Here is an 8803-nt window from a genome sequence, read left to right on the forward strand (position 1 = left end):
GTGTGTTGGGTGTGAACGGCCCTCAAGACTTTCTTCTATTAGGCTCAGTAACACAACATTCTCCTTGGATATGTAATACTCTCACAAAGGAAAAGACAACTTTGGCATTGGAAAAGAAACCCCACAAAGCAGGTACATTAGCAGTAATGTTTTGTGTAAATGTCTAGTTTATGCTAGTTTTATATCACTGGTTTATATGGTATGACACATGCAGACTTTCCTCCCTCACATAATACATCGGACAGGTACGGTGGCCAAATCCAAGTCAGTTCTTGAATCAGACCTGCATCGTTTTTATGCGAGTCACATTCCACTACATGAGTGTTCAGCCAGCACGCTTGAAACATTCCTCTGAACTCCCGTCGGTTTCCTGCCAAGACAGTGAACTGTAATTAACGGGGTGGAGGCACAATTCCCAACTCTTTTTCCGGAGATCTCGGAATATCTTGCCCACTTTACTGTCTTTCACTCAACACAACAAAAACAACAACTATGGAGGCAAAAAACAACATCTGGAATTAGTACCATGTGGATTAGAAGAGGCTGAAACGTTCTGTTTTGATTATTCACCGTCCCGTACGCACCGCAGAACTCTTAAACACATGCCACAAACACATGGAAAAGATCTTCGGAGAAAATATCAAAGGAGATCTGGCCAGAATGTGCTATTTTCAACATTTCAAACCCCGCGCCTGGTTCTGCGATCGCCTATAAAGAACGTCAACCGCTTTTGAAAGGTGGTTGGGTAATTTAGATGCCGTATGCAATGTATTTTCGATGAATGAAAACAGATGTATGTACCAGGGTAAAGAATAGTTTTCATAGCAGCACTGGACAGTAAAACATTGCATTCCAACTCAAAAAGTCAAAAACGTCCTACAAAAGAACAGCACTTCTGACTTTTAAACTCGTGCAGATATCCACAACTCTAATTTACTCAGATGTGAGTTTTTAATGTTGTGTGAACATAGTGGCACCCAGGGAGATGTGTACAGTTAGTGATAAACATTTACTTTTAAACTCATAAAATGCATCAATAAGTGGGGAGCCTGGGTATCTCAGCGAGTATTGACGCTGACTATAACACCTGGAGTCACGAGTTTGAATCCAGGGTGTGCTGAGTGACTCCAGCCAGGTCTCCTAAGCAACCAAATTGGCCCGGTTGCTAGGGAGGGTAGAGTCACATGGGGTAACCTCCTCGTGGTTGCTATAATGTGGTTCTCACTCTCAATGGGGTGCGTGGTGAGTTGTGTGTGGATGCCGCAGAGAATAGCGTGAAGTCTCCACACGCGCTAGGCCTCCACAGTAACGCGCACAACAAGCCACGTGATAAGATGTGCGGATTGACGGTCTCAGACACGGAGGCAACTGAGATTCGTCCTCCGCCACCCGGATTGAGGTGAGTCACTACGCCACCATGAGGACTTAGAGTGCATTGGGAATTAGGCATTCCAAATTGGGGAGAAAAGGGGAGAAAATCAAAAGAATAAATAAATGCACCAATAAGTGCAAATTCCTATATGATGTGATAATAAAACCTGTTTAGCAAACGTTTTGTAAAACACAGTAAATGTCTGTTGAGAATAGCACCCCAGAACAAATTCTAGTATTGTGTAGCGTCATTTGTCCTCTGCTAATTTTTACTAGGAGACTTTTTTGTTGGCAATCAAACACTATTTTGTTTTCTTTTTTTGTTGTTGATTTTTTTCCCCTTTTTCTCCCAATTTGGAATGCCCAATTCCCAATGTGCTTTAAAGTCCTTGTGGTCACGTAGTGATTCACCTCAGTCCGGGTGGAGGAGGATGAATCCCAGTTGCCTCCGCGTCTGAGATCGTCAACCCGCACATCTTATCACGTGGCTTGTTGAGTGTGTTGCCATGGAGACATAGTGCGTGTGGAGGCTTCACACCATCCACTGCAGCAACCACGCTCAACTCATCACGTGCCCCACCGAGAATGAACCCCATGTGACTCTACCCTCCCTAGCAACCAGGTCAATTTGGTTGCTTAGGAGACCTGGCTGGAGTCACTCAGCATGCTCTGGGATTCGAACTAGCGAAATAGCGAACTCCAGGGATGGTAGCCATTGTCTTTAACACTGAGCTACCCAGGCCCCCCTTATTTTGTTTCTTTTTGAATCAGCTTTCAGATTTCACGAGTCAGTTCAGAGATATCCCATAACTTTGAATGGAACACAGCTAAGGTTCGTCTTGCACTCTCTCAGTTCTCACAGTTTCGCTAACCAATTACTTCAGCTGGCTAGAGGGGGGCGTTTCCTCACACAGCTGTCCTGATTGGTTCAGCCACACAGAACATCTCAAGAGGACATCAGTGGCCGTGTTGCTGTGGTGATGTTTTGCTAGCAAGAACAGGAATCTCTTTAAAAGACCCAGTGTGTGTGTTAGTGAGTTTACACTGCCTGCCTGCCATCAGCCCACAGAGCAGGTCTTGGAAAATTACCGGCTCACGTCTTTATAAACACATCGCTGGTTGACTTCAGAACAAACACGCAGTACAGTAGAACAGCCCAATGAGTCTATTTTCAGGTATATGCAGGTCATGAGGCACAGAGACACTGAATGCCACAGAAATCTCTTAAAATTGCAAAGTCTTGGGTAAATACAAGCTCTTTCCCAAAACCTAGTGAGCTGCCTTGCTGTCTATAAAGGGGAGGGAAATTCTCATTCTAGAGAGCATTTGATTGAACAAAAGTCTGATTCATCAATAATTTTGGTACATTTTCCCAGAGAATGGAAAGTCAATTCGTAATGCATATGTCTGCAAAAGGATAACTTCCCTTACAAAAATTGAGAGTTCTGGCAAATTTGCCACAAACCTGCCGCAAATTCAAAATCTTCACATGCAAATGAACTCTTTATTGTTGCCACAGAAGTGTTTGCCAGTAGCGGCAAATCGTCCATTGTTGCCAAAGGTTTGCTGCAGGTTCACCACTGTCTGGCTAACATTTGCAGCAAATTGCAAGCTTATTTGCATGTGAAAATAATGAGTGGCAAAATTGTGGCAAAGTATGGGTTTCTCTGCTAGGACCATGCTAGCATGTGGATGACCTCGTGAGTGACTGATTCAGAACAATCTACAATGCATCAACTCTGTGTGTCTGAACTGTATGTCTTGTCACATGCATTCTCCTATTCACCAATGATTCCTTGAAATGCTGTCTAGGTAGGCAACTCACCAGATTTTGCAACACAGTTTTACCCTAGGCCTTGAATATCAAAAGCTCCTTTATTATGCTTCTTGAAAATCAAAGTAGCATGAATTAGAACAAAACGACACTGTTTCCTCGCTGACGTTATACAGTCACACTGACGCGAGATAACGGTGATTCTGGCTTTAACAGTGAAGCACATGATGACATGTGAAAATGAGAGTTCACTGACTCTTCTTACTGTGACAGGTTTTATTAATAAACTGATCATTCATGATTGTGTGCAAGATTGCAAAAGAACTTTACAAACATGGGTGCAAAATGTGGTCATGACGTTAAGTGATTAAAATATATTTTTTTAATATTACTGCAAAAAGATTAACATCCAATCAGAAAAATAACATGGACAAATAGTGAAAGTGTGTACATTTTGGATTTTCCCTTGAGGAATGTTTGTATTTTTGGTAATGTGTACTTCAGCATACTTTGAAGCACTCTTAATGAAGCATTTAACCCTGTGTGTGTGTGTGTGTGTGCGTGTGTGTGTGTGTGTTTCCTCAGTATACAGCTTGTAATTATGCACATTCTGTAAACGCATTCCTTCCTGCATCCTTAACGTGCTAGCTAAGCTGATCCAGGATATGGAATTCCCCCTCTGTTAGCAGACCACACACATACACTTTCCCGAGTCTCCTGTAGGAAATGCCTTCTGTGTTCACAGTCGTGTCTCACCTGTAAGTGACTGGTATAATCCACAAAGACTGTCTGAGAGTTTGTACTTACAGATGCTTCTGAGGCTTTTAATCATGGGTGGTCTTGGGTTCATGAAGGTGAGGTGCCAGCAAAAACATCACTAATGTAGCAGAAAAAAAAGACTGTGTTGTAGTTGTTTGCCTTGGTGTTGCTATGTAGTTGCTAAAGTGTTTTGAGTGCTTTTTAACATGTTGCTATGTGGTTGATGGGGTGTTTTGTGTGGTTGCTATGGGGTTGCTGGGGTATTCTGGGTGGTTGCCAGGACATTGCTATGTGGTTGCACTGGTGTTCTTGGTGGTCGCTAGGACATTGCTATCGAGTAGCAGGGGTGTTCAGGATGGTTGCTAGGACAATTCTATGTGGTCTCCGGGGTTTTCTGGGTGGTTGCTGGGGTATCCTGGGTGGTTGTTTACTTTCTAAAAATACATCATTTAAACAAAGATATGGAATGATTATACTGTGTCCCTAAAGTATAGAAGCATGAAGGTTTTTTTCCTGTGAGATTTAATAATTAATGCCCCAAATTAGGAAAATATATATGTCCCACAATTATGCTTATATGAAAAAGGTTCCACCACATCTAATGTACTTTCTTTGTCAATAAAGGAGAGTCATTCATCCACTCAGCTGTGATATTCTTCCTGTCTGGAGATTCTGCTTAGTAACCCGTTGTCATGGTGGTGGACTTGCGCTCTGATTGGACGAGACACGAGGCCTCCGGGACTCCAGCGGTAATTGCATTTTTTTTTCTTCCCAGACGAATAGCAGAGCAGCCGAACATGTTGCATAACTGACACTGTTTCATCTCTCTCACTTCTCTCTCTCTCTCTCTCTCTCTCTCTCTCTCTCTCACCCTTTGTTTGTTTTAACAACAGAGCGAGAGAAAGAGAGAGAGAGAGAGAAGAGACAGAGACAGAAAGGAATGCATAATATATCAACACACAGCAGATGAAAATAGAAAGGATAAAGAAGAGAAGACAAGTGAATTAGAGGAATAGAGTATGACATGTTTAAACTACAAGTGAGTGGCAACAGCAAAACTAGAACGCTGCTGTTAAAATCATAACATTTTCGTTTATAGCATTTTGTTGTTCTAACCCTTTAGTTTTTCCACTCACAAGCAGTGTATAAACTGTATACAAACAGTACATTGTGTATAAGACCCTATCTACAATGTACTAGAGGAACATCTTTGACCATTGCGTTCAAATAATTGATAAACAGCGGGGAAAACAATGTGACCCGTAGGCCATGTCCACATGAATACATTTTCGTTTGAAAATGCATTGATTTTGGTGCAACAAAACTAAAATGCTCCCTTTGTTTGCGCTGCAAGAATGCGATCTGGTTGATTATAAGGGAAGCGTTCAATTTTGTTTCATCATCGCTTGCAGTTTAGAACCACTGATGATGAGAGCAAAAAAATAATGGTAACATCTAAATGAACTGGTTTTTGTAAAATGAGAATTGTTATTCAACATATCTTTATAAACCTAAATAAAAATCTTTACACTAGAAATATTTCAGATCCTTAAGGTAACATGTTCATGTTACCACTTTTTACAGTGCAGCTGATTTAGAAAATGCAGCCAGGGGTGAGACCAGGGGTCAGTCGCTGCATATTGAAGCCAGATGTGTCCCAAGAAACAGGCTGAATATTGGGAAGAACATGGCTCTATTTCCCCTCCCACTCCCCACAATTCCAGCATCAACAACAACTCGAACAAAATCAACACTTCTTTCCAAGAAAGCATATGGTTCACACATGTGCAGACAGAACAATGCTTTATTTTCTTCGTAAGTCATGTTGACTAGACGCAGGACTTTTGATTGCTGTATTCAGCCAACAGGGAGGCTGTAGTCTCTCTGTATGTATACCCACATATCAACACATCTCGCTTTCACCATGAGGGTAGAACAAACACACCTAGCAATGTTTTCCTTCACAGTCTTCAGTAAGGAATTGTTTACAAAGAGCTGAACTGGAGATACGATGATCTTGCACATGAAAGTGAATATTTCTTCTTGAAAGCTGTTGGAATTTGGTTATTAAAATCATCTGTGTCAGTGTTTTTATCATTAATGAAAAGCAAAAACTAAACGAAAGCCTATTTGTTAACTGAAATAAAAACATACAAACTAAAAAATAATTACTCATTTCTAAATTATGTTTTTAAGTTGTTTAAATTTTACAATATTTTTTAATTAAATCTAAAATATAATAATACCTTTTTATTACAATTAATTTTTATTTAATACAAGATTCATTAATTTTAGTCATTTTTATAAACATTTTAATTAAGTTTAAGTTAGTTTTTTAAGTTAAGTTTCAGTTAAGTTTTAATTAAAATAATAATCATTTTAATTTAATACAGTAAGACTTATTCATTTAAATGTTTTCTTTACATATTTTATTAAATGTAAGGAACATTTTATTTAAATTTTCTTAAATGTAACAATGTGAATTTTATCCAAAAATTATTAATTATATAGTATATATAGTTAATTATATAGAATACAATAAATATTTATGTATATATAAATTATAGAGAACTAAGAATTATTTCAGTTTTTGAAACTAAACTGAAACTAAACTAAAATTATCAGACATAGGTGACAACTAACAGAAACTAAACTTACTGAAAAGACAAACTGAAAATAAAACAAAAATAAGAACTCAATAAAAAATTCAAACCATAATAACCCTGCACTAAATTGGAGTTGGTATGCTCATATTTAAGGGAATTTTTGCTTTGGAAAGCTTGTGGAATTCATCTCTAAATGTTGTCTGTGTTGGCTTCGGCTGCAAAGAGCTGAAATCGTCCTTCAATTCAGCAGCTCTCCATACGGCCTCTTATTTTGAGTAATGTCTCAGTTTTGGGGTTTGGCTCATGTGCGGCCAACAGTTCTTCATCATTTGGTACATAACAAAAGGGGACAGATCCTGTAACTGGAGAAATGTGAGTATCCGCTTGACTCATCCAAGCTTGCCGGCCAAATGAGAAACAAATGTTCCATCTCAGAGGTTCTTGGCCTGAATCCCTGGACCCCTTGTCCTCTGAAAGTTGACTTCCAACCCCCCCCCACCCACCCCCCACCACCACCCACTTCCAACAAAACTCCTTAGAATGCTTTGCATTAGCACAAAGAGAGTTGGATAGCTCTTCAGTTCACAACGTATCGGATGGCGCATTGTGTCTTATCATTTTGGGGGTTATCTTGTTTTCCGTAGACTCCGGCCAAGATGGACACAAGAGGTTGCATGAGAGGGGAAATTATTTGTAGAGTTTCTTCTTAAATTATACTTGAAGTAAATTAAATAAAACAAGGATTGGAGTAGATTTTGTAAAGTGTAAATTCTGTGTCCTAAAGTGGTTGAGCAGCCAGGCAAGAGTCCGGACCTACAGTCACCCCCTCATGTGGTAATTCAGTTGTTTGACAGAAAACTAGCGCATGACAGCACAATCAATTGCTCTTAAGATCAGTGGGCTTACAGCGACTGAAGCTGAATCAGATTAGTAAAGCTCCAGGTACTGTCTGGAATGACTTCTAACCCATCTGACTAAGGGAAGAGGTCACAGGGTCACTGGAACAGTGGTTAAATGGTATGCGTTTAGCAGTAATTAACTCTGACCAATGAAGAGCCATGCTAAACTATAATGAAATCAATGAAATAAATAAAAATAGAGAACACAGTGAGATAGAGTTATTAAAATCAGTGAAAGAGAGAAAGTGAAAGATAATTAGTGAAATATTGAGTGAAATCTGTAGAATCTGTAGAAATCTTTAAAATCAGTGAAATTGATTAAATGAATTAAATCAGTGAGAAAATCTGTGAGATAAAAAGTGTTTTAGTGAACTACTGAAATTAGTGAAATAATGATTGAAATCAGTAAAATAATGAGGGAAATCTGTCAAATAATGAAGGAATCTGTGATTTAATTAGTGAAACCTGTAAAATGATGAGTGAAATAATTAGGGAAATCTGTAAAATAATGAGTGAAATAATGAGGGAAATAATGAGGGAAATCAGTGAAATAATTAGGGAAATCTGTAAAATAATGAGTGAAATAATGAGGGAAATAATATGGGAAATAATGAGGGAAATCTGTACAATAATGAGGGAAATAATGTGGGAAATCAGTGAAGTAATAATTAAAATCTATAAAATATTGAGGGAAATAAAAAGGGAAATAATGAGGGAAATATGTAAAATAATTAATGAAATAATGAGTGAAATAATTAGGGAAACCTGTAAAATAATGAGTGAAATAATGAGGGAAAGCTGTAAAATAATGAGTGAAATAATATGGGAAATAATGAGGGAAATCTGTACAATAATGAGTGAAATAATGAGTGAAATAATTAGGGAAACCTGTAAAATAATGAGTGAAATAATGAGTGAAATAATGAGGGAAAGCTGTAAAATAATGAGTGAAATAATGAGGGAAAAAATGAGGGAAATCAGTACAATAACGAGTGAAATAATGAGGAAAAGCTGTAAAATAATGAGTGAAATAATGAGTGAAATAATATGGGAAATAATGAGGGAAATCTGTACAATAATGAGTGAAATAATGAGGGAAATCAGTGAAGTAATAATTAAAATCTATAAAATAATGAGGGAAATAAAGAGGGAAATAATGAGGGAAATATGTAAAATAATTAATGAAATAATGAGTGAAATAATTAGGGAAATCTGTAAAATAATGAGTGAAATAATGAGTGAAATAATGAGGTAAATCAGTGAAGTAATAATTAAAATCTGTAAAATAATGAGTGAAATAATGAGTGAAATAATATGGGAAATTATGAGGGAAATCTGTAAAATAATGAGTGAAATAATGAGTGAAATAATGAGGGTAATCTTTAAAATAATGA

General features: G+C 38.0%; 1 long non-coding RNA gene across 1 annotated transcript; it reads left to right on the plus strand.

The window, feature by feature from the left end:
* Positions 1 to 3854: 3854 nt before the first annotated feature.
* On the plus strand, positions 3855 to 6023 carry LOC127428202 (uncharacterized). The gene is made up of 3 exons (XR_007895061.1): positions 3855 to 3999; positions 4529 to 4653; positions 5489 to 6023. It is a non-coding gene; the product is annotated as an uncharacterized LOC127428202 (long non-coding RNA).
* The last annotated feature ends 2780 nt before the right edge of the window (positions 6024 to 8803 follow it).

This window comes from Myxocyprinus asiaticus, chromosome 37 (assembly GCF_019703515.2).
Source record: "Myxocyprinus asiaticus isolate MX2 ecotype Aquarium Trade chromosome 37, UBuf_Myxa_2, whole genome shotgun sequence".
NCBI classification, from domain to species: domain Eukaryota; kingdom Metazoa; phylum Chordata; class Actinopteri; order Cypriniformes; family Catostomidae; genus Myxocyprinus; species Myxocyprinus asiaticus.